The 23,799-nt window shown below is 40.3% G+C and overlaps 1 long non-coding RNA gene across 1 annotated transcript; it reads left to right on the top strand.

Moving 5' to 3' along the window:
• The first annotated feature begins 4,430 nt into the window (after positions 1-4,430).
• Positions 4,431-22,012, top strand: LOC116817722 (uncharacterized). Its single transcript, XR_004371994.2, has 4 exons — positions 4,431-4,498; positions 7,245-7,353; positions 19,288-19,416; positions 21,913-22,012. It is a non-coding gene; the product is annotated as an uncharacterized LOC116817722 (long non-coding RNA).
• Positions 22,013-23,799: the final 1,787 nt, after the last annotated feature.

Raw genomic sequence — 23,799 nt, 5'->3', positions numbered from 1 at the left:
GTGGTTAGCACTTCAGACAGCATGAAACCCAAGTCAAGACAGAGAAAGTTTTCACTTTTGACAAGTATAGTAGGTATAATCAGAGGAGAATATTTTGGTTCACTAAGAATTTTTTTTGTTTCTTTGTTTGCTTCACAAGTGTGGGAAAACTTCCTTAACTTTTTATTCAATATATATAAAAAAGATATTGCCTACAATTTTCTGCATTGTTATTGACTGACAATATTTCATCAATCATGTCATTAACCTTGACAAAAGTTATGCAGAAAATTACATTCAAACATACACCAATCCAACCTAAGTCTATGCACACACCTTCTCCTCCCACAATATGATTTTATCAAAACAATTGTTGTTAATAGGAGTACTTTTAAAAGTGTCCATTCCTGTCTAGTCTATTATTGTACATTTTCCCCCCAAATAGGGAAGTGGGGCGGTCCTAGTTTTGGACAGAGATGTCTACAAAATGTGTTTCTATTTTTTGTTTGTTTGTTTCTAGTCTAAACCCTGCCTTGCATGTTCCTTTTTTATCCCACAGCTTTCTCCAGTGACCAAATACTAGGATATTAAAGTCCTAGTGACAGATCCTCAGTTGCTGTAAATTCTCATATGAGAACTTATACCAGCTGAAAATATGTCCCAAAAATCTCACTAAGGCCCCTAACCCTGCATTGCTTCCCCTGCAAGACCATTTGTAAAAGCTGATAGGATCAAGATGCAAGATAATAATTCATGAATTCATCAGGAAATCACAGAATACTGAATATCCAGGCGTATATTGCCTCTTTTATGGTTAATTTGTGTAGAGAACAAAGATGATGTTAAGTTACTTTGAAGAAATAAACAGCATTTAAATAGCAAGAGTAGAAATTATGACTATTTCTAGTCTGGTATATCACTAGTTAATGTGCTACAGAGTACTTAACCATTGGGAGTGACATGAAGGAAGGAGAATCAATCAGATTTACCACCTGAGGCAGGCTGTGAGGCAGTGCCAGTTATCTGAACAATGAAACTTTGTGACTAGAATATTACTGATTAAGCTCTTGTAGGTTTCTATCTTTTCTTAATCCAACAGAAATTCTACTGTCTCATTCCTGCCAATTAGAAATGACTTCACTTTAAAAATGTATTGAATGCTGATGAAAAACAATGCCAATCCTCATGAAGTGCAGCATTAATTAGATGTCAGGGAGACAGAGTAAACTTAGCTATACATAAATGAGAGCAAATATTCAAGTTTCCCATAAACTTCATTATGGCATCACTCTAGCAACACACTAATTAAAGTTGAGGAAGCACTTTAATTTTAATCCACTGTTGCAGGACTCATCTTTCTGGGGTGAAAAAAACTATTCTGTGATGAAAGGGGACATGGTGGATGTCTTATGGAACTGGTAATTGTATAAAAAGAAACCCTTCACTATTAAAAAGAAATCTCTAATGAAAACCAGATCAACAGTCACACTGTTAGAAACAGAGATGAGAGGAATTTTTTGGCTTAAACATTTTTAGTGACACATTTTGCAAATTTGGTTTTTGGATAACCAAAATGGAATTTTTCTGGTTTGCACTTAGAAGACTCTGTCAACTTATCCTTCCACCCATCTGCAAGAGAGGCAGAAATTCCAGCTGTCCAGTCTTCCATGACAACTCTGGGAGATGCAGAGCATCGGGGCTGTCTGCCTCTCCATCTCCTTGAGCATAGGGATTGGAGGAGGGAAAGGGAAGCTCAGTCTCCAGAGCCCAACATGAAAGTTTGTCAGTTTCACTGTCAAAATGTCAGCCATCCAGGCAGACAGCTGTCATTTTTCATTTTTCCCAGGAGAAGGTATGTGTGGGGTAGGGTGGGGGGAAAAACCAATATTTTTAGGCAAAACCAAAATTTTATTGTAAAAAAAAAAATGGTTTTGTGAAAAGGGCATTTTTCGTTGCAAAAAAAATTGCTCAAATGAAAAAAATTCAACCATCTCTAGTCAATAAGTGTTTTCTATCCAGATGCTAGTAATCTATTCCACTACACCATCATTGCAGCTGGTATTAACCAGAACCTTCATTAACAGTAGCAATAATACTGAGGTCAGAGACTGAACAGACCTGGAGAATAAACTTCCCTCTTGGCATCAGAAAGCTCTCACTCACCATTGTTTGTGCTGTACCTGTTCCATAGATAAAATAAAGGATACCATCCGGACTCCAAAAGCATAAGCTTAAACAAGCATCAATTTATTATTTTAAAGATTTTTCTCACTTTTAGCTGAGATTTCTTACGCAGATGAATTTCTCGTGCACAAAAGGTGAATTTTTGTGGACATTTTGATAAAATTATTCTTGGACATGACTGAGTGTGCTTTTAACGCAGTTCATGCTTTCAGGAGGTTTGCTACCACTCATATCACAAAACTAGCTTTAAAAAAAAAATTTGACCTTGAAATGGACTTAAGGACAAATTCTGCCCTTCTTTCTATCCTTCCAACTGCACAGGCTTCACCATGGTAATGTTTAATCTTTCAGTGCTTTTATTCTATCCTTTAAAAAAGGAAACTCAATAGAAACGGTTATATTCTTATGACTGAGAATTCAAATATACAACCCCAAAAAATCAGTAACAGAGACAACAGCCACTGAAAATCAGCCAAGTTGAACATGCATTAGAGGCATTTTAAAAGTTGTAGATTAATATAGACTACAACAAGAAGTCAGTTTTATTTACACAGGGAACTGTAATTTTCAGTATCCTGATTTTAGTGTGTTAAAATTCTCAACCATAACAAGCTTTTTAAACTGAACTACAGAAAATGCTCCCAGCAAATTATACTGGATTTGATTAGAGTCTGCATTGCCTTGGAACAGTCAAAGTTCACAGGATAATTGCTGGTCAATTGAATGACCCACAATTATTTTATTTCTCAATATTTTCAGTTTTAAGTTGTTCAATCAACATGTTTCAAAATATAACTGCTAATTCTTTGCTCTGGACTATGGCACAGCACCATGAAATGTCCTTGAGTTTATCTCCTCCAACCCCCCACACTCCCTGTATTCATGCTATATTAAGCTAAAATAATTATTCCTGGTAAAGCATTCTTTTAAAGAGAAATGCTTACTGAATAGAAATGCTTAATGGATGCAGATAACAGGAGAGTGTCTATATCTTTATCTTTGGTCTATATGTAAAACAGTATTTTTTTCTTTTTCTATGGAAATATTGTGCAGTAAGTAAATTGCATTGTTTCTGCACTGCAGTAGGACTACTGCACTATTCTTGGAAATCTGGCTTACCATTTACCATTTTACAGTGATGTGGGCTTTTATTCAAAAATAGAAGATGTGATTCTGCAAACTCTTATACAAGTAGTCTTTACTCACAAGAGTATTCCCAGTGAGGTTAATGAGCAGTCTACTCATATGAGTAAGCATTTGCAGGATCAGAGCCATAGACTATTTTGTGGTAATAAACATCTTTCCTCTCTGACAAAGTCATGCTCTGAATATTAGTGACAAGTAATAAAAAAAAAGTTTTCTTGCTACTATGTTAAAGTGTTTTTTGGAGGCAGAGGAATTTATAACAACATTAAGCAGAGTTTTCGAGTAAATGGAGTGCAAATGCAAATGGTGATCTTTCTAAAAGAAGCATATTTCAGTTTGCAATAGCCTCATGAATTTGCCACGTAATGCAAATACTGGGTGCTGATAAAAATGAGATAGCCGAAGCTCACACGTCTCCTATTTGTATTATATTCTGAAGCTAAGTAGTCACTTTTATAAAGCACCATAACTATTAAGATGTATTTATTATGGAGTGACGCTAACTGCTCCATAATTTGATGCTGAAACTAGTTTCCTGTGGAATGACCAATTTTCAAGGGGCTTCCTCCCATCCCCAACTTCCCCAAAAATAAATCAATTGCCCTGAAGTTTAACATGGCATCACATCCCAGGATATACTCTTGCTTGAAGTTTGGAGAAAAATCAGAAAAGACCTTAAAACGAGGGTGTTTAGACATACCCCTTATACCGCTTGCATTTACAAGGCTGCAATCTTCCACGTGACTGAGCAGGGATCTGTCCTGGTGGAGGCATTGGTAAGAATGTAGCCTCTCAAAAAAAGAGACTCATTAGTGATGGGATCAGGGCTGCCCAGATGGGGGGAGGCAAGTGGGGCAATTTGCAGGGGCCCCCATGAGAATGGCTGAGGCTTCCTCCCCAGCCCCACCCGATCCCTTCCCCGCCCCTCTCCCGAAGCCTCAGTGCATCCAGAAGCATTCCTGGATAGTGCTGCAGCGTGGCTCCGACAGGGACCCTGAGCTCCGCCCGGCTCAGAGCTGCGTGATAAGGGGGTGGGGCTGCGAGCTCCAGGCTGAGCTCTCCCTCTGCTTGGCGTGGAGCTTGCATCCCCACCCCCTTACCACGCGGCTCTGAGTGGAGCAGAGCTCAGGCCCCACCGGAGCCACAGTGCAGTTGTCGAGGAAAGCGCCTGGATGCACTGAGGGTCCGGGTGAGAGGGGAGCCAGGGATAAGGGGTCGGGACCGTGGGAGTTGGCTGGCTAAGGGACAGGGAGTCCAGAGGACAGTCAGGGGGCAGAGGTTGGGGGGGTGGCGGTCAGGGGACAGGGAATTGAGGGTTGAATTGTGGGCGTTCCGGGGGTCTGTCAAGACTCAGCAGGGAGTGGATAAGGGTCAGGGCAGTCAGGGGACAGGGAGCAGGGGTGGGGTCCTGGGGTGGTGTGAGGGGTGGAGTCTCTGGGGGATGGTGAGGGAAACAAGGAGGCAGGATGGGTCGGGGATTCTGAGGGGGCAGGCAGTTGGGGGGCAGGAATGGGTGTGGTTGGGGTCGAATAGGGGCAGGGCTAGGGTGTTTGGGAGGCAACAGCCTTTCTCTAACCCTAAGCTCTTCAGCAGTTTGAGGCTTGCAGAAGAGCCAAGCTGTTAGGTTTTCCATTAGGGCTACCATCCCTTTCACTTCTCAAATGCCAAATTATAGTCTATATTTAATTTCAGTGCCATAGGGAGATTCATGTCAGGGGAGGGTAGCTTCATTTAACATTAGCCACTGGGAGAGGGATCACATGAAAAGAGCAATATCCTTCCCAACCCTACCAAAGGAGATCCCCACCTCCCCTGCAATCCCTGAGACTTCAGAAGGGTTAATTCAGTGGTTCTCAAACTTTTATACTGGTGACCCCTTTCACATAGCAAACCTCTGAGTGCGACCTCCCTTTATAAATTGAAAACACTTTTTTATATATTTAACACTATTATAAATGCTGGAGGCAAAGAGGGGTTTGAGGTGGAGGCTGACAGATCATGACCCCCAGTAATAACCTCGTGACCCCCTGAGGGGTCCTAACCCCCAGTTTGAGAACCCCTAGGTTAATTTAATTTTAGCACTCTGTGTCCATTCACATGCATGTGCTATTTTGAGCATTTCAGTTTTCACAACATAGGCTCGTCCCAGATTCTGGAACAAGCTCAAATGCTCAGTTCGTGGAATATATACATAAGCTATACTAAAGACAAACCCACAGTAACCGTCTCCAGTTTGTGAGGGACCTCATGGAACCAGTCTCTAGGAAACAGAAAAATTCATGGCGGTTAAGTCCATTAATGGCTGTTAGAGGCTAGGGACACCATTCCTTACCCATCCTGGCTGTTTGTCAGAGGGTAGAGATGGATGGCAGGAGAGAGATCACTTGATCATTACCTGTTAGGTTCACTCCCTCTGGGGCACTTGGCATTGGCCATTGTAGGTAGACAGGATACTGGGCTGGATGGACCTTTGATTTGACTAAGGATAGCTGTCCTTATGTTCTAACCTAATTGAACCCAAAGTTATGGAGACAGATACGAGTCAAGAAAGCCAGCAGAATATCAGAAACTTGGAAAAATCTGACTGGATGGGCTCAGGCATTTGGTCACAAGCTGAGGTGGTTCAAAAGTTTTGGATTTTTTTTAAGTAGAATTTTTTTATTGCTTCTTTAAACAATCAAACACAGCACACACACTTCTGAAACCCCAAACCGTATTCAGGTTTTGGCAGACTAAATTTCAGCTTTTCAATTAAAAAAATCACAACAAATTTTGAAGGAAAGCAGACACTGTCTGTGATTTTTTTTCTGCTTTTTAAAAACCCCTAGTTTTCAATCCAGAAAAAGTTTTGACAGAAAATATTTGTCCAACCCTTTTCATGAGCTTTAGTGCCTTTTAGCACTATCTGATGTTGAGAACCAGTGATACCTTGTAAAGAAGTTTTCGCAAAACTCGGTTTGTGCCAAGATGCAGGTTTATTTTTCCCAGGGCCAGCTGTGGGTGAGGAGCAAGTGGGGCAATTTGTGCCAGGCCCCGCAGGGACCCCCATGAGAATATAATACTGTATAGTATTGCAATTTTTTTGTGGAAGGGGCCCCTGAAATTGCTTTGCCCCAGACCCCCTGAATCCTCTGGGTGGCCCTGGATGGGATATAAAGGCAAGGCAGTGGAAGCGGCCTAAGGGAACCCCATCAGGGGAGCTGGGCTGGGTAGTAGTGAGCAATGAAGGATTATATGGCAAAGGCTCATTTCAGATTCTCTACTTAAAAATACAAGTTAAGTGCAATTTCTCAGGTGTACTATTTCTCAGGGGTAGGAGTACTCAGGGATCTTTTGAACACACATTTTCAACCTTAACTTTTAAAAGGAAATAGGTTTTTGTTTGGGAACATTCCAGGTTGTAGGGTTTGTAGAAGCAGGCAGACATTCACAGGTCTCTCTCAGTGCTATAAAACTCAGTTGTGCCTTCAGATATGGCCAAGGCACTTGCTTTACATTCAGGAGGATTGCACAGGGAGTAAAAGCAAGGGTAGAATTTTGCCCCCACTAGCAAAATTTTAACTCTAGAATTTTTCATATATACTTAGCCAAATTCTGCCTCACTTTGCCCCATGGAAAACCAGTGAAGTCAGGGTTGTGCTATACATTGCTCAACTGTATAAAATATTATTTTGAAAACTATTATGTATTTTTAAGCAAGGGCTTTAATACTAAGGGGAAAAAATCTTTAAAATGACCTTTTAAACTGCAATCAACTTGTATTCCATGAGCATTGTGTAAATTCATTTTATCGCTGTTAATCAGAGACAAAACTATTGCTAGACAAAGGTTTTGTTCCTCCTCTTATTTGATTCTCTAGAGTGCAGTACTGCAGTCTCCATGCAGGCAAGCCTCATGTGGGATTCAATAAGGGTTTGTCTGTGTAACAATTGCAGGATCTAGCCCACAGTGAACATATTTTTTTTCGGCATTTGTGGCATCATAAATGTTTCCATGGAAGCAGACCATCAAACACAAGATGATGGCCTCTGTGGAGGATCAAAGGTAAGGGAAAGCTTAGTTATAAAGAAAACTCACATCCAGCCCCAAATACGTTCAACAAATATGGTAGCACTAGCAAAGAAAGCAGACTCTTTTTTGGGGGGAGAGGATTAGAGTAAATTATATTTTGTGCAGATTATTTTTAAAGTCTCTTTTTTGTGTGAAAGTTCCTTTATTATGAAGGGGTTATTGTATTTGGCATGAAGACAAAAGAGACAGCCTTATCACGAAGCTACGTAAGCCTTATATAACTCCATTTCACCTAATATCTGACAGTCTCTTGTCATATCACCCTCTTTGATCTGTCAATGATTCCAACCTCTATATTCCTTTCATCTAGCTCTCCTACAATGTTGTCCATGCCTTTTGCCATGACAACCTCTACACATGGAGAGCAAAAGCCTGATCCCAATGAAGTCCAATGGTAAAAATTCCCATTGACTTCAATGGGATTGTGATCTCACCTAGTATGCCCCTTGCAATGCTAATTCATCACACCACTACACTTTCCTATTTCCATTTTTAAGATCACTTCCTCCACAGAGATTTCCTTCTCTAAGAAATGTACAAGGCTTAAACTGAGTGCAGTCTCATTGCTGAAATCCTTGTCCTTCCTCCTTCCAGTTTGGAAGCCCCATTTGTGGCTTCACATCTATAAGTAGATTGTAAGCAAGGACTAAGTCAAATTCTCTGTTGGTGAAAATTATTGCATTGCCATTGATGTCAGTGGAGCTGTGCCAGTTCACACCAAATATTTGGCACCAACTCATTCTACAAGTGGTCTCAAACACCTCACCTACTTTTGGATCTGTAAAAATATACTATCCTTACTCAGGCAAAAATTCTAAGTACAGACTCCAGGATCAGACCTACAATGTATGTCATCCCAGACAGCATACAAAACATGGCACTAGTAAAATTGTTTAAAATCAATAAAGCTTACTAGTTTCAAGAAACCTGTATTTCTTCACACACACACAAAATATCCTTAACTAGCTACATAGTAATATGTGCCTATATTTAGATCACCAGACACGTTATAATTATAGACCCAACATGGAAGTATGTGAGTATATGTAGCTAATTGGAAATATATGACTACAGTTGCCTTGGCTTAAGCTATTAATTTTGGATCTGGAAATTTGTACATGTTCAAAATTACAAGGAATGTTTGGTTCTGCAGTTCTGGCCCCATCTAGATTTAAATGTAAAGGGTCTGATCCTCCATTGCTCTACATCTTGTGTCTATCACTTACACCAGTGCAAAGTAAATGCAAAATGCTAATAAAATCAGCACAGTAGTGTTCTATAGTCACTTGAGTGACTATGCAAGGTGCAGGGCGATGAAAAAAAAAAAATCAGACTCCAAGTGAAGATCTGATCCTCATCTGACTTACACCAGTTTAAATCAAGAGTAACTCCATCGAAGCCCGTCAGCTACATCAGTATAAGTGAGAGGAGAATGAAGTCCTGACTGCCAACTGATTGTTAAAGCATGCTGTTAATTAAGGTGTTATCACAGATCATTTACACATATTGTCTGGTATTCTGTTACTGCATTTCACAAAGTTGTACCTGGTGCTGGTGAAAAATTCCTCTCTGATCCATAGACTGATCAGCTTGATATCTCAAGTGTGAGCTTTGATTACCTCTCTCTTAACAGGGTAACCCATTTTAATTTTAGGGGAGTTATGCATATTTTCACAAAGATGTGACAATTTTAGAATGACTCATTGCCAGTCATGTTAATTTTATCTTAGGATTCTGAAAAGAAAGCCATTCCCATTGTCAGGAACTTCTATTGCAGATTTCAATATTATATTTCTGTGAATCGATTCAATTAAGAGGACTTAAAAGGTTACTGTTCAAGTTACTGCAAATACTGGGCAAGAAATTCAACCTATCTTTAGTAGCAAAATTAGGAACTCAAATTGGACTAACTAAAAGACTCCTGAAGCATAAAAGTCCTCTGTTCCTCTTCCCAAAAATAATCTGAATCCATCATAATATTATTGTTGCATTTGATTACTCTACTGCTGACCTGGCCAACTTGGCAAAAAAAAAATCATAATTTAAAAAAAATCATCCACAATAAAATGATGCTATATATAAAGGGTTTTAAGTACTGAGTGTAATTTAGAAGAATATATTAGGATTTTTTTCCCCTTTCATCTTCTCTTTTATGGTGTAATTGAAGGATAAACAATTTCATGAAAATTTAATGTATGCAAGCCAAGTTTCCCCCACCCCCAGCCCTCTGCTCTTTGAAGCACCCACACACCTAGCTGTGTGTGTTTTCTGATACTTATCATTGGGAATTATAAAAGTGACCAAGATTTAGGCCAAATATATACATGGATTTCTAGAGTGCTATACTTATTCAATATGTAATGTAACATTCAACCTTAATGGTCAGTGAAACTGTCTTACTTTTAAAACAGCAGCTGACTGCAAGAGTAATTATATTAGGGGACTTGCTAAGCCAATATATATGATATTTCTGAAATACAGGGTAACATTTTTTTTTTCTTCATGCATTTGTTTAAAGTCCTGAACTGGCATATAATTTATAACTTGGCTAAATTCAATACCTGTCTTTGTATCCAAATGTTATATAGTTTAAATATGTCTCTTTAAATACAGAGTTTACATCCAGTACAATTAAAACATACACATTAGGGGCACAATTCAGACCGGCTGCAAGTAGGAGCAGCTTCAGTTTAGGGTGAGATCCTTGAGGTTTTATCAAGAATGAAGATGGTTTTAATGCAGTCATGGTTCTTGAATTGAGACCAAGTCAGGGGATGTTTAATTTATGGACCTTTTTATAGCAAGTACAAATGTTAAGGACAAATACTCTTTTTAGCTGCCACACTCCACTCCCCCATTCTCCTGTAAGTGAAAAGGAGAAAGTCTGTACTGTGCTTCTGAAAGTTATTGGTTCAAACACTGCAGAGAGAAATTATTTCTATCCCTTCATGAGTTATTTTTTTTCCTCTTCTCACTTATTTTGGAGGGGAATAATCAAAAATATTCACACATGCACACAAAGTTAACATGGGACCTTGGACTGATTGTCAGTAACTTGTTTCCTTTTGCTGTTTACCACAGCGGGAACAAAAAAGAATGCACTGAATAGCTGACAAAAATGTGGCATTTTTAATAGGCTATGAGTTAGTCTGGCTGGCAGAGGGGAAGTTATATTTATTCCTCAATGAGCTGTAGATTAATTTTACTAATAGCTTTGTGCAGGCTCCATTCTCTAGTCCCCTCTGCTTTGTGTGGCTGTGTGAAAAAAGTCTCACCAAATGCCTTTTGACAGACCCAGTCATCCTGTTTTAAAAACCAGAAGGGAGATGACCTTGATGCTCCTCAGATGATAAAGGTCTCCAGGCTTGCAGTTTAGTGCACCCTTGTGCTTCCTCATGAAGCCGTAATGTCCAATGAAGGGCCTGGTGAGGTCTTTCACCAGCTCACCCCTCCACAGGGGAGAGAGTAGCCTAGAGAACATCAACAGGGAGCCATGAGAGCTGAGCCAATTACCAATACTGCCCTGCTCTAGACTGCACCATGCCTAAGCAGCTCACAGCACTTCACTGAGGGTGCTGGGTCAGAAGTATTTGTTTTCCTCATCTGTAAATAGGGCTAACAAGGAGGAAAAGGTACTTGTTCAAAATTGCACAGTGAAGAGCAGCAGAGGCTGGAATAGAATCCGAGAGCACCAATTCCCAGGCCCCTTCTCTAACGACTAGACTGCCCTCTCTACCACAATCAACAACATGTGAAGGGAGCAGGGACGCTAAAGGGAATAACTGAAACAAGCTGGAGCCCTTCATGTCCCACATAACCCCATAAAAGCAGATGATGCACGACTGCTGCTATGTAAGCATCTCTTGCTCAGCTGGTGCCTAGCAGTCCTGTAACTTTCTGGCCTCAGGAAGCAGACAATTTAGATGAGTGGTGAGGACTCACTGTAGAGGAGAGAGGGATGAGACAGAATCAGTGAGAGATTACCAAGAGAATGATGATGGGGAGCACTGAGGGAATCGTCGAGAAGAGCGGCAAGCTGGAGGATGAAAGCATTTTTGTGGGATGCTCAGAGGACTGATGAGGGAAGAGAGGAGCTGCAAGAGGGTTACTAAGGTGGCAGTAAAGCTTGCTTGTGGTTATTTGAGAGCTGTCTCCTGTGATTTGTTCCCCAGCCCTAGGAGCTACATGGATGGGCTTCTTTGCTGAAACACACTTCCAGCTTCAGCTCGGCTCTGTGTGCGACATGTTAGAGCTCAGTGGGTTTCAGTATCTGACCTTTCCATCAAAATTTTGATTCAATTTTCTGCGAAAAGTTGGAAAATTTCTACTGGCTGCAGCATTCACATCAGAAGAGAAACTTTAGTTGTCTCTTTACCATCAATGTCCCTGTGTCCCTAGGCTAGGGTGACCAGACAGCAAGTGTGAAAAATCAGGATGGGGGTGGGGGGATAATAGGTGCCTATATAAGACGAGGTCCCAATATCAAGACTGTCCTTATAAAATCAGGAGATCTGGTCATCCTACCCTAGGCCCCTGTCCTGCAGTGAGCTCCAGGAAGGCAGACTCCTGAGCCTGCACATAACTATTTGTATGAAAGGGGCATTAGTCATCCATAGGACACTGAGGAATAAATATAAACCTCCCATCCCCCAGCAACACTAACTTGTAGCCTTTTAAAAATGAGACATTTGATCAGTTATTCAGTGCAGCATATAATATATTTGGAAAAGAACAATAGGAAAGAAGCAAAATCACCGACAATAACTTGATGGCCCCATCACTAACTCATGTAACTATTTTTTTCCTTACACCCACATGGGTCTTTAACAGTGGGTGACCCCACAGCCTTCAGACCCCTTCCACATTAGCTGTAGGAGAAAATGGTAGGTGTCAATAGCGAAAGCTTGCTGCTATTCTCTATGTACCATAGCCCATGTGGGGAGACATAATACATACAAGGCTAGTGTGGTTATACAAGTATTTGTAAGACAGCAGGAGGACACTGGGCACCAAGATTCTTTGTTTCTGTTCCTAGCTTTTGGAGCAGATTCTCATTGAACTATACAGGTCAACTCACATTGAAGGCAATGGTTCACTACAAATGAGAGCCCAAGTGCTACCCTGTTTCAGTTGTTACATGTAAAAAAAGAAAAATTAGATCACTGAATCTTTTCAAAGGAAGACACTGCTGCTGAATTTTTATGAACAAATTGAGTTAATTCTCCATATCGCAGAACTTTCCCCACCCCGAGACGCTGTACTTTTTATAAGAGAAGCTAATTGCTATCACTATTTCCTAAGACTTTAAATTATAGGAGAAACGTCTTTCCCTTCAAAGTTTTTAACAAATACATATTATACTCTGAAGGAGACACTTTTTTTTTTTTAAGTAGCATCCCTTCACATTTATTGTCCAATGCACCATGGCATTGGGCTTAAAAGCTAGACAACAGTGCTGTTCCAAAGGCAGTGTATCAAACAAGAATAACAATTAAATTCTGTATGTTTACAAGTGAAAGTCTGCTGTAAATAACCATGTCAAGTAGACCTTGCTGTGGGAAGTTGGGATCAGAATATTGATAGCAACTGACTGCAAAGAGGAGGGAACAGGAGATCAGCAATAACAGACCACAGAAGGCAGAGCTGAGACAACAGAGAGAAACCTAGATAAAGTTGAGGTCTGGAATAGAAATTGAGAGACAGGGAAAGAGTAATACTCGTAGTCTGGGAGGAGAGAAATGATGGGGGTAAGGAATGGATCATGCAAATGACATTTACTTCTGTTATTCTAAATCTCCTCTAAGATTTTAGTTTCAACCTTTTTAAATGTGATGTTTCCCTTTGTATTTCTTCATTCAAAATGATTGCTTAGTTTTTCAAGGACCAAATCTGGAATACCCAAAACAAAAGGAAAGAATTTGCAATTCAGGCAGGCCTTTCATCCTGAAAAGAGGGGGAAAAAATAAGTTCCCTGCAGGTTACCATTTAGGGTATGTCTATGGTGCAATTAAACAGCCGCAGCTGGCCTATGTCAGTAACTTGGGCTTGCAGGATTTGGGCTAAAAGGCTGTATAATTGCAGTGTAAACAGTCAGGCTCAGACTGGAACCCAAACTCTGGGACCCTCTCCCCTTCCATGGTTCCAGAGCCAGGCTCCAGCCCGAGCCCAAATATCTACACAGCAGCTAAACAGCCCCTTAGCCGAAGGCCTGCGAGCCTGAGGCAGCTGGCACAGGCCAGCCTTAGCTGTCTAATTGTGCTGCAGATATACCCTTGGAAGGCTTAAAAAAACCTCAAGGTCCTGTCTGCTCTTGTTGTATACACCTTAAAGATAATATATCCTCTTTCTACTTTTTTTTTTCCCTCTTGCCACTCTACCAGTGTTGTGAAGCATGCTGAGTGCTGGTTAGCTGCTAACCTCCACCCAAGAAATTATGGTGTTGTATATAGTGTGTGAAGCCCTGAGGTCTTTGGGGATGAAAAGTAAGATCCCTGTAAAAATAGCATCCCCTTCCTTATCATCCCAAGCCTTTGATGCTCTTTTCTCCCTTTCAAGTGTCCTGCCATTTGTTTTCCTTTCCACCAGTATCATTCTCTGGATAGTTAACGTAACAGGCCCTCAGTGATGGATGTTAGCCTACAGTTAATAAACAGACTATAAAGTAAAAGAAGATAAATAGTGCCAAGAATTTCAGTTTCCTTTCCCAAGATGTCAGATTTGTCTAACAAATCTGACATTTAGAAATATTATAATAAATAAAAAATAATAATAGTTAATAGTAATATATATTATATGTTTTGTCAATGGTGCCATTTATTATAATAAAATTATACTCTTATTTATGCTTGTAAAGGTTTTTGTGGTTTAAAAGCTGCAATTCTATTCGGAGTCTCATACAAGCAGATAAAAAGGTCTCATCATGTGAAAGAACTGACCATAACTTATTCAGTTGTCGGGGGCCTGGCATTAGGAGTTGAGAGAAATCAATTATAGTTACCATCAAACAATCCTACAAGGTCTCTTATCCATTGCCCTGCTGCAACCTTGACATATTAGTGTGTTAAAACAGCAATCACTAACTGTAATTTCATAGGTACATCTTTCTTTTGATCTGTATGAAGCATGGAAGTAAGCTGAACCAGGAGAAGTGATCTGGACAAAATGATCTGGACAAATTGGAGAAATGGTCTGAGGTAAACCAGATGAAGTTCAATAAAGACAAATGCAAAGTGCTCCACTTAGGAAGGAACAATCAGTTTCACACATACAGAATGAGAAGAGACTGTCTAGGAAGGAGTATGGCAGAATAGAGATCTAGGTCACAGTGGAACCACAAGCTAATATGAAGTCAACAGTGTGAATACTGTTGCAAAAAAGCAGACAGGTGATTCTGGGATGCACTTAACAGATGTGTTGTAACCAAGACATTGAGAAAGTCATTCTTCCGCTCTATCTGCAGTTGTGGTGGGGTTAGGCCTCAACTGGAAGTAGTCGTGTCCTTTCTGGGCACGCATTTCAGAAAGAGTGTGAGGCAAATGGAGGAGGTCCACGCAGAAGAGCAACAAGAATGATTAAAGGTCTGAGAACATGACTAATGAAGGAGGCTGAAAGATTTGGTTTATTTATGTTTGGGAAGAGAGAACACTGAGAGGGTGACACGATAGCAGTTTCAGGTATCTAAAAGGGTCATCAGGAGGAGGAGAAAACTTTGTTCACCTTAGCCTCTAAATAGAAACAAGAATCAATGGGCTTAAACTGCAGCAAGGGAGATTTAGGTGGACATTAGGAAACTTCGCTTAACCTGTCAGGGTATTTGACACCTGGAATAAATTGCCTAGGGAGTCTGTGGAATCTCCATCTCTGGAGATATTTAAGAGTAGGTTAGATACATGTCTATCAGGGATGGTCTAGACAGTATTTGGTCCTGCCATGAGGTCAGGGGACTGGACTCGATGACCTCTCGAGGTCCCTTCCAGTCCTAGAGTCTATGAATCTATAAGTCACAACAAATCTTGCAATAGTACCAATACATCACTGAATGAAAGTTATTAGCTTTAGTTAGCAAATGACAGGATTGGTGTATTGAGGATATCCTCATAAGAGAGCAAGGAAAAAAGGTGTCGGGAAGCTAAATGATCACTCCCATAAACATCTGAGACAAAATTTGAGAGGAACTTGTGATTTTGGGTTCCCAGCATGAGATATCAAATTAGGGACCAGCTTTCCTGCATGGGTGCTCAGCACTTTCTGAATGTCAGGCCTCTTTAAGATGTTTCTCATCATTTATGAAAATCTTGGCTTTCGTGTAATAGTAATTAGGACTCCTGGCCAACAAGAGTTAATTTTTATTAACCATTTGGTAGTTTCGAGCCAGATATTGCTAGTAAATGAGAGGACAGATTATGTGTTAAATTAGATTGGTGATGAAGGGACATACAATAGCAGGAATCAGTGTTATTCCTCTTCCTCTCCTCCTTCTCAAGCTGTTTATTTTCTCTCATTTTTATTGTTATTTCGATATTTTCACAAACATTTGCACCAAGTTTACACCCAAGTGAACCCCATCCACTGCAAGAATTCATGCCATTACACTTGTAAGGTCTATTGCAGACTGTCCTCTTGCATCGTTGCACATAATATTTACATTCTTCTGATGCCTTTATATGCAAATTGGAACCCTCTTGTCCTCGTTATAGTACACATGCATTATCAGGGACACTCCTTGTCATGAAGATTTATAATCTGATGTTATAAAGAACATTCTAGTGTATGGGTATGGTAGGAACCAGCAATGTCCTTATTAATAAAAATGGATTTATTTTGTTTTAGCACAAATAATTTAAGAAGTCAGTGGCATTTCAAACACCACATTCAACTATAAATATCAGCCCACGTACATAGTTTGAGGTCAATCCCACAGAACACATCTTCCAAAGAAGATAAGATTCTGAAAGAACAGGGGACTTGGGGGACTTGAAAAAGAGAGGTCATTCCTCCACTGTAAATATTTATTTTTTGTTCACGCTGTTCTAAATGGGAATTCCTGGGTGCTGATAACTTTGAAAGATCTGGCCACAAGTCTAGCTGGAAAGCAAACATTCTCTTTTGGGAAAAAATCAGAGGTTCCAATCTTCTTTTTCACACCACATTGGAACAAAAACTTGATCTTTCCAGCACACACACAACTAACTAATTGCTCGGTGCTTAGGCTCTCACTTGAGATGAGAGAGACCAAGGTTCAAATCCCTGCTCTTTTTGATTCGGAGTAGGGACTTGAATCAGACATCCCCGGTGAGTAACCTACTACTCAGCTGTGGGTCTACCTCAATCCCCTCAATGGGGATTCTCCAATAAGGAAACATTTTGTCTGAAGTCTGGACTACAGCTACACGCCTCTTCAGTCAGGTGACTAAGGCACAGCTGGAAATGTGCAAAATTTGCCCCAATTGTGAATGCTGAAGTCTTTTCTCCCCCCAAAATATAAAATGAAATAAAAAAATCTGGCCCAATGTTGAATACTCATTTGGTCAATAGATAATGATGGAAAAGCTACATATATTTGTCAGAACCTTTCATAATTCCTCCTTCTGCTACAAGACCACTACATATGATATTGTCTTCGTGATCAATGTGATCGCTTTTACATTTACATAACATACATTATTATTTCAATCATTAAATATTCATCCATCACTTCCTCTCAAAATTAGTTCTTTGCAACATACCACTCAAAGTTGATGATAAGTTCATAAATTCATTGTTCCCTCAGACTTGTAAATGATAAGTGCCTAGTGGGGGAATGACATCTGAGGTGATGTTCTCCAGATCTCCTGTTTTTCCTTTATGTTGCCTTCTTGAAGAAAAATGTGTTCTGTGGAAAAGACCTAAGAAAGACCACCTATGTTATTGCAAACATGAGTACTTGTAGCATCGGACACCTTATAAAAGTGTCAGATGAGCCACTTGTTAAGACTCTAGCCCTTGAATTACTGCAATTCAGATTATTAAAGGCGTTTCTTTGTTCCACAAGTTATAGATAGGAAATAATGACAGTCAAGAGGGTGACTCCAACCTGTGCAGAGATCAATCAAAACTCCCAAGCACTACATATCAGTGTTGTGCAATATACAATTATCTTAACCAAGTCCATGCTACAGAATGAAGTCTGGATAACCCTTCCCAAAATATCCAGGACACCTATAAACTCATGTCACATTAATGGGCTGTTTCTGTGCTCCTTTGAATTCTAAACTAATGTGTGCATGTTTTTATTCTGAAACTGTTATTAAGATGTCTGTTAATGTTTGACTATCTTATTTTACATGGAAATTAGCAGTTCCTATTCTGTGCAATGACATATACCCTGGCTCAAACTCTGGAGCGGAAGGATATAAGAAGAGCAGCAGCAAGATGCAATGATAACAGGACCTCCAGCACTTTGTTTATTTGAACTTCCTTCCAGACATCTGTGTCTTGTCTTCATGGAGTGGAAACAGTCTTTTTTCACCCTTCACGAGCTAGAGACAATGTTGCAAACACATGTTCCCTTTTAAAAATATTCCATAGATTCTTGATTCAGAGAGTCACTTTAGAACCAGTCCCCTGAATGAAATATTAGCAAGCAGTGCATTTTCTGTACTCTTGAAATGACATTTTGTAGAACTATAATAGCATGGCATAATGATGTGCACAATAGCTAGTGCCAACTGGCTTGATTTTAAAACTTGAATCCGAATTTCCTTGATGCAAATACCTTTTCTTTGTGATATGTAATCTTGCCTCCCACTCCCCTAAAAAATAAGCAGCAACCTGCAAACATTTTTCACCCCCATCAGAGCTTCACCTTCCTTCTTTCACGCATAAAACAGCACTGATTCAGTAACTAGACATATAAACTATTTTCTCCCTAAATAAGCATACAAGGTTCAATTTCTAGTGTGTCTGGCAAAGACTGCATTACTTTTAGTTTGTCTAATAGAATGACAAACAGCAAAGTAAAAATGAAGTTTTTATGTAAATACTTTTTATTAAGATTTCTGTTTAGAAACCCATCAGGATGCCTGTTTAATAACAACAAATCATTATAGCATCTTTTATTTCTACATGCTCAGTTTGTGACCTTAAGATGCATAATGTCTAACACAGTCTCATTGTTAGGACTTCAATTTTCATGAGCATGTAACAATGTGTGTAATTTAACTGAACCAGCATTGTGTTGACAATTTTTTTTAAAAATGATATAGGGATTTTATGTTCTCATTGCAAAACTGGTCTACTTAAAGTACTCAATTAATATTCACAACATCACTATGGAAGAAGAGAGAATCACTCTCATATTTTTAGACCAAGCTCTTTTTCTTTGGAATTTCATGGAAAAACTCTTGCTGGCATGAGTTAAATCTCTATTTCTACTGATATATGAACCCTGGTTAGAAGCAATTTTATTTTTACATTTTGTAGAATTATAAGCTATAATTACTTAACAATCTTCAATAAATAGGCTTAATTTCAGAGAGTAAGAAGAAATCAAGAGCATATTATTTACCAAGCAGTTCAGCAATAAATGTAGATAACAGGGGATTCTGCTAATACTCATGATTATGACTCTGCACTATAAAAGAGAATGCTCTTTTAAAGTTGGCACTTTCACTGTGTTGCTGTGCCTATTTTCTGTAAATAGTGGGCATGCTACAGAGAAAGTAGTGCTGAACAAAGAATATTTTCTTGGTTTGGGTTTTATCCTATTTGACCAATTAAAAGAAAAATTCATGCTACTCAGAAGAGGTGAAGCTTTAGCTGGTAGACATATGCATCAGGAGAGCATGGAAGCAGTTTTATCTAATCAGAAATAGGAGGTGGTATTTCTTACCAAAACTGAGGTGACTGATATCTGAAAGTTTCATTTAGGGGGTCTTAGGCCACACTCAACTGGACTAGAGAGATGGCTCAGGTATTGGAGAGTAAGGAGACTTTATGCTTAAGGTACAAGACAGGAAGCAGAAGACGTGTGCTATCTTCCCAGCTGTGCCACAGAAGGTATGTGTGCACTTGAACATGTTGGTCAAGATCTGGCATTTCATGGAATATTTAAAATTTCAAGACAGGGTTAGCCCCAAACTTTCAGTCAGTAACAGAGCTATGTTTCAAAACTACCTTACAAGGTTCAGCTTGGAAGCTCTATCATACAAACATGTAAAGTAAATCAGTGGGACTCCCCATGACCTCGATCCAAAGCTCACTCAAGTCAATGCAAAGACTCCCATTCACTCCAGTGGCAGCTGACTCAGACCCTATGTGGACAATATTTTTCATGTGTGATTTTAGGATCAGGCCCATACAACATAAATTATAAAAAAAAATATGTGTTTTATGATGTGGCTCTGTTCCTGTGGATTTGTTTGCACTTATTTTCTAAACACTGGTAATGGAGGAAAATTCAGTTTTACGTGATCTTGTTTCCCACTCCCTTTTTGTACTTGGGTTTAAAAGGAGATTTTAAAATATGGAGTTTCCTAACATAATATACAGTTTAAAAAGATGCAAACTAATAATGTCTAAAACACTTCAGGCAACAATATCAGGCTGGATTGCAAAGCTGCAGTAGTCTATAAAGGTGTTCAAAATTAAAATACAAATACACTGGCACCATGAAAAGTACAGCAAAAAGCATGTAGTAGGTGGAAAACTTTATGCAGAACTTGATTCATGATCTTGGCCCACTTTGGAGAACGTTATGAATAGTCAACCAAAGATATTTTACATCCAGGCCTATGTGGTCTCATCCTGGATGTTAGACTCTGTCTTCCCACCTAGCCCTTCAGATAAACGCAAACGCTAACACAAACCCAGGCCTAGAATGCGTAAAAACAACAACATACTTTATACATGCCTGTGGGGAAATCAAATAGGCCTTTCTTCTTTAATGCTACCATTCTCAATCCTACGTGGTAGAGACTGACAGTTATTCCACAGAAATTAAGCGGGGCATCATACACACTGAGGTACCAGTTTTGTTTGCTACAAGTTTCAATGTGTACTTCTTTGCTTTTTCTATTCCATTTTTATTATTTTGCTGTGGCTAAAACTCAGTTTTCATCTTTGTAATTTGAGTCCAGATGGATTGCAGGCTCAGATAACATAAAATTGGTTAATCAGCTTTCATACCACATTTATACTGCAACAGGGAAATTTTACTGTTGTCTGCAGTTTAGTAGTGCATGCTATGGAATACGGCCAGTGTTTTACGTACCCTTAAAATTGTGAACTGTAGTCCCTCTGTTGACAGTGACCCTAAATCTGTTTCACTAACAAAAATTTCTTGCCTGTTCTGAAACAGTAAATAAATATTCAGTAAAATTTCATTCAAAAACAAGTGGCATTACAGTTCACTCATGAAATGTAGATGTTTTTTCTCTCTCTTGCTGTATTTGATACACAGCATCACAGAGCAACGGTAAAAGTCAACCATTAAACAAAATGTTTGTAATTAATTTGCAATAATATTACTATCACTGTTCTGAATACAAGTTGTCGGATGTATGAGGTGCCACAAGATATTTCTGCTACAGAAAGTGCCATATAACTGTTGCTCTAATTAGAATCCTTTGGTAGTAGTCCCGCTCTGATTTCTAATGCCTTTCTTTCCCCCAGAGCATTGAAGAGCTTGTATGGAAAAATCCTTCTGAAACTGGTCTCAGTTGGTGTGATTTACAAATCATTTATTGTCATTCATGGCAACAATTGATTTAGTAATTAAAACCAAATTCAATGGCTTTTCAGAACTGCCCAGATTTTGAGATGGCATACAACAATAAGATATTTGACCCACACTAATTACATTTAGCTTGTAATCGACATGTTTGCTAGTTCATTATTATAGAGAATAGATGTTTGGCCTAGCATAGGGCCAGGAGGCAGGAGACTGGAACCCCATCCTTAGCTATGCAACTGCCTTGGTGTGTCACTTTGGGAAAGTCACTCAAACCATTCGGTGCCTGGTTCTGCTCTAAGTTACACTGCTGTAAAATCAAGAGTAACTCTGTCAAAGTCAATGGAGTCAGACCAACACACAAGGATAGAATTATGCCCTCTGAGCCTCATTTCCCTTGTACGTGGAATATGACTAACGCTGTCTCATAACAGTCTTGTATTACCTTTTTTGCAAAGCATTTCAGGTCCTTTAAAAAGTGTCATATGGTATAATTTACCTGTGCATATTTTTAAAATAAAAAGGAAAGGATTTGAAGGCTCGCTGCAAACAATCAACCATGCTTTGTTTTTCGCTGTCCAAATAAAGTAATGCCACACCTCTTATGTAGGGTAGCTCAACAATTGGTTTCCTGCGCTAAGAATTGCCACAAGGAGACCTAAGTGATTTACCATGAAATCACAGTACTCCTCCCATAATTTATATCAGTTAGATATAAACATGTTCATAAGCAAGGATAGGCCACAGTTTTCAAATTCAGGTTCCTAAAATTGCAGATTTAGGAGCGTAATTGAATGAAGCTAAATTTTAACATTTATCCACAGATACCCATATTGCCTACTGAGAAGCAGCTAGACCAGGGGTCAGCAACCTTTCAGAAGTGGTGTGCTGAGTCTTCATTTATTCACTTTAATTTAAGGTTTCGCGTGCCGATAATACATTTTAACATTTTTTAGAAGGTCTCCCTCTATAAGTCTATATTATATAACTAAACTATTCTGTATTGTAAAATAAACAAGGTTTTCAAAATGTTTAAGAAGCTTCATTTAAATTTAAATTAAAATGTTTATCTTATGCTGCCGGCCCACTCAGCCCGCTGCTGGTCTGGGGCTCTGTTCACCTAGGCCGGCAGCGAGCTGAGCGAGGCCTGTGGCTGGAACTCCAGCCGGCAAGAGTCCGGCAGCCAGAACCCCAGACCAGCAGCAGGCTGTGCAGGCCCACTGCCCTCAGGAGTTCCCATCTGCCGGCTCCTGCCAGCCAGGATCCTGGCTGCTGGATCCGCTCAGCCGCTGCCGGTCTGAGGTCCCGGCCCTGCCCGCATACAGTGGGTATCTCTTCTCCTTGGTTCTGGCCCATTCTTTTTCCTCTCTGCACTGAGCACAGGCTGGGCTGAAGGGTCTGGCCAGGAGCTAGAATGAGAGAGGGGTCTCAGGGTTGGGGAAGGATGTTTGGGTGTGGGGCACTTACGTGGAGATCTCCCATTCGGTGCGAGTGCAGGTGGGAATGTGGGTGGGGGGTGTAGGAGCTCCGTTTTGTGCTCTGGGTGGGGCGTGGGGATGTGGGGGTGCAAGACGTTCAAGTTGGGTGTGCATTGGGGGGGGCAAGAGTCAGGGCAGAGGGCTGGGGGCATGTGAGGGGGGTGCAGGTGTCAGGGCAGGGGGTGGAGAAGTCTGGGTATGTGCTGCATCTCTCATTAGAAAGGGGAGAATCTCCACTTCTCAGTGATGTAAAGGATTTCTCTGTGGTTGGGGAGAGTCAGGGTAGGTCAAATCTGAAATTTGTCACTAGTGCAGGAGTAAGTATTGCTTGCTCCTGGGGCCCAGGGCCGCCCAGAGAGGGGGAGAGAAAGTGGGGCAATTTGCCCCTGGCCCCGCAAGGGCTCCCCATGAGAGTTTTTTGGGGGTCCTGGAGTGGGATCCTTCACTCACTCTGGGGCCCCAGGAAACTCTCATGGGGCCCGGGCCCCCGGAGCTTCTTCTGCTCTGGTCTTCGGCAGCAATTCAGCAGCAGGGAGTCCTTCCGCCCCAGGACCCACCGCTGAAGTGCCGGATCTTTGATGGCTATGTGGCAGCAGGGACCTCCCCGCCGCCAAAGACCCCAGGCCCCCTGCATTTTCTGGGCGGCCCTGCTGGGGCCTGGCTCAGTGTGATTTTAGGGAGGGAGAATAAAACCCAAAACAATACAATCCCTCTCTCTTCCACACAGACACTCATTGAGAAAGATGAAACATTATATCAGCTTTTTCAAAGATAGTGTTTGTTTGAATCTGCTCAGAGATTTGGAGTTTAGAGTAAATCCTCAGGGAGATGAATTAGCATGCAGAGTGTAAATGAGGCGATCATAAGTGCATAATATATGCTGTTTATCACATGGCTCTGCAACTCATCACAGGGACATCATCACCACCAATTTATCTTGCTCTTTTCTCTTACTGTAAACGCTGTTCCTGCAATCCATCCTCTATTACTTCTTCCTTGACACATGTTGGTTGCACTTGTTGACATACTGACTCAACGCCAGACTAGTGCAGGTTATCCTCTTTTACTAGATACATCCCAATTGCAATTTTCAACACTTCATATCAGCCAAATTAGGCCTACCAGCCTCCCTTGGAGTTGCAACCATTTAAACCAGGGATGAATTTGATATTTTCCTAATCCTTGCCCCTTTTATTAGCTCACGTTTCAGCTTAATTACATTGCATTTTAAAG

The sequence above is a fragment of the Chelonoidis abingdonii genome, chromosome 19, assembly GCF_003597395.2.
Source record: "Chelonoidis abingdonii isolate Lonesome George chromosome 19, CheloAbing_2.0, whole genome shotgun sequence".
NCBI classification, from domain to species: Eukaryota; Metazoa; Chordata; order Testudines; family Testudinidae; genus Chelonoidis; species Chelonoidis abingdonii.
This window is presented reverse-complemented; position numbering and strand designations above follow the sequence as displayed.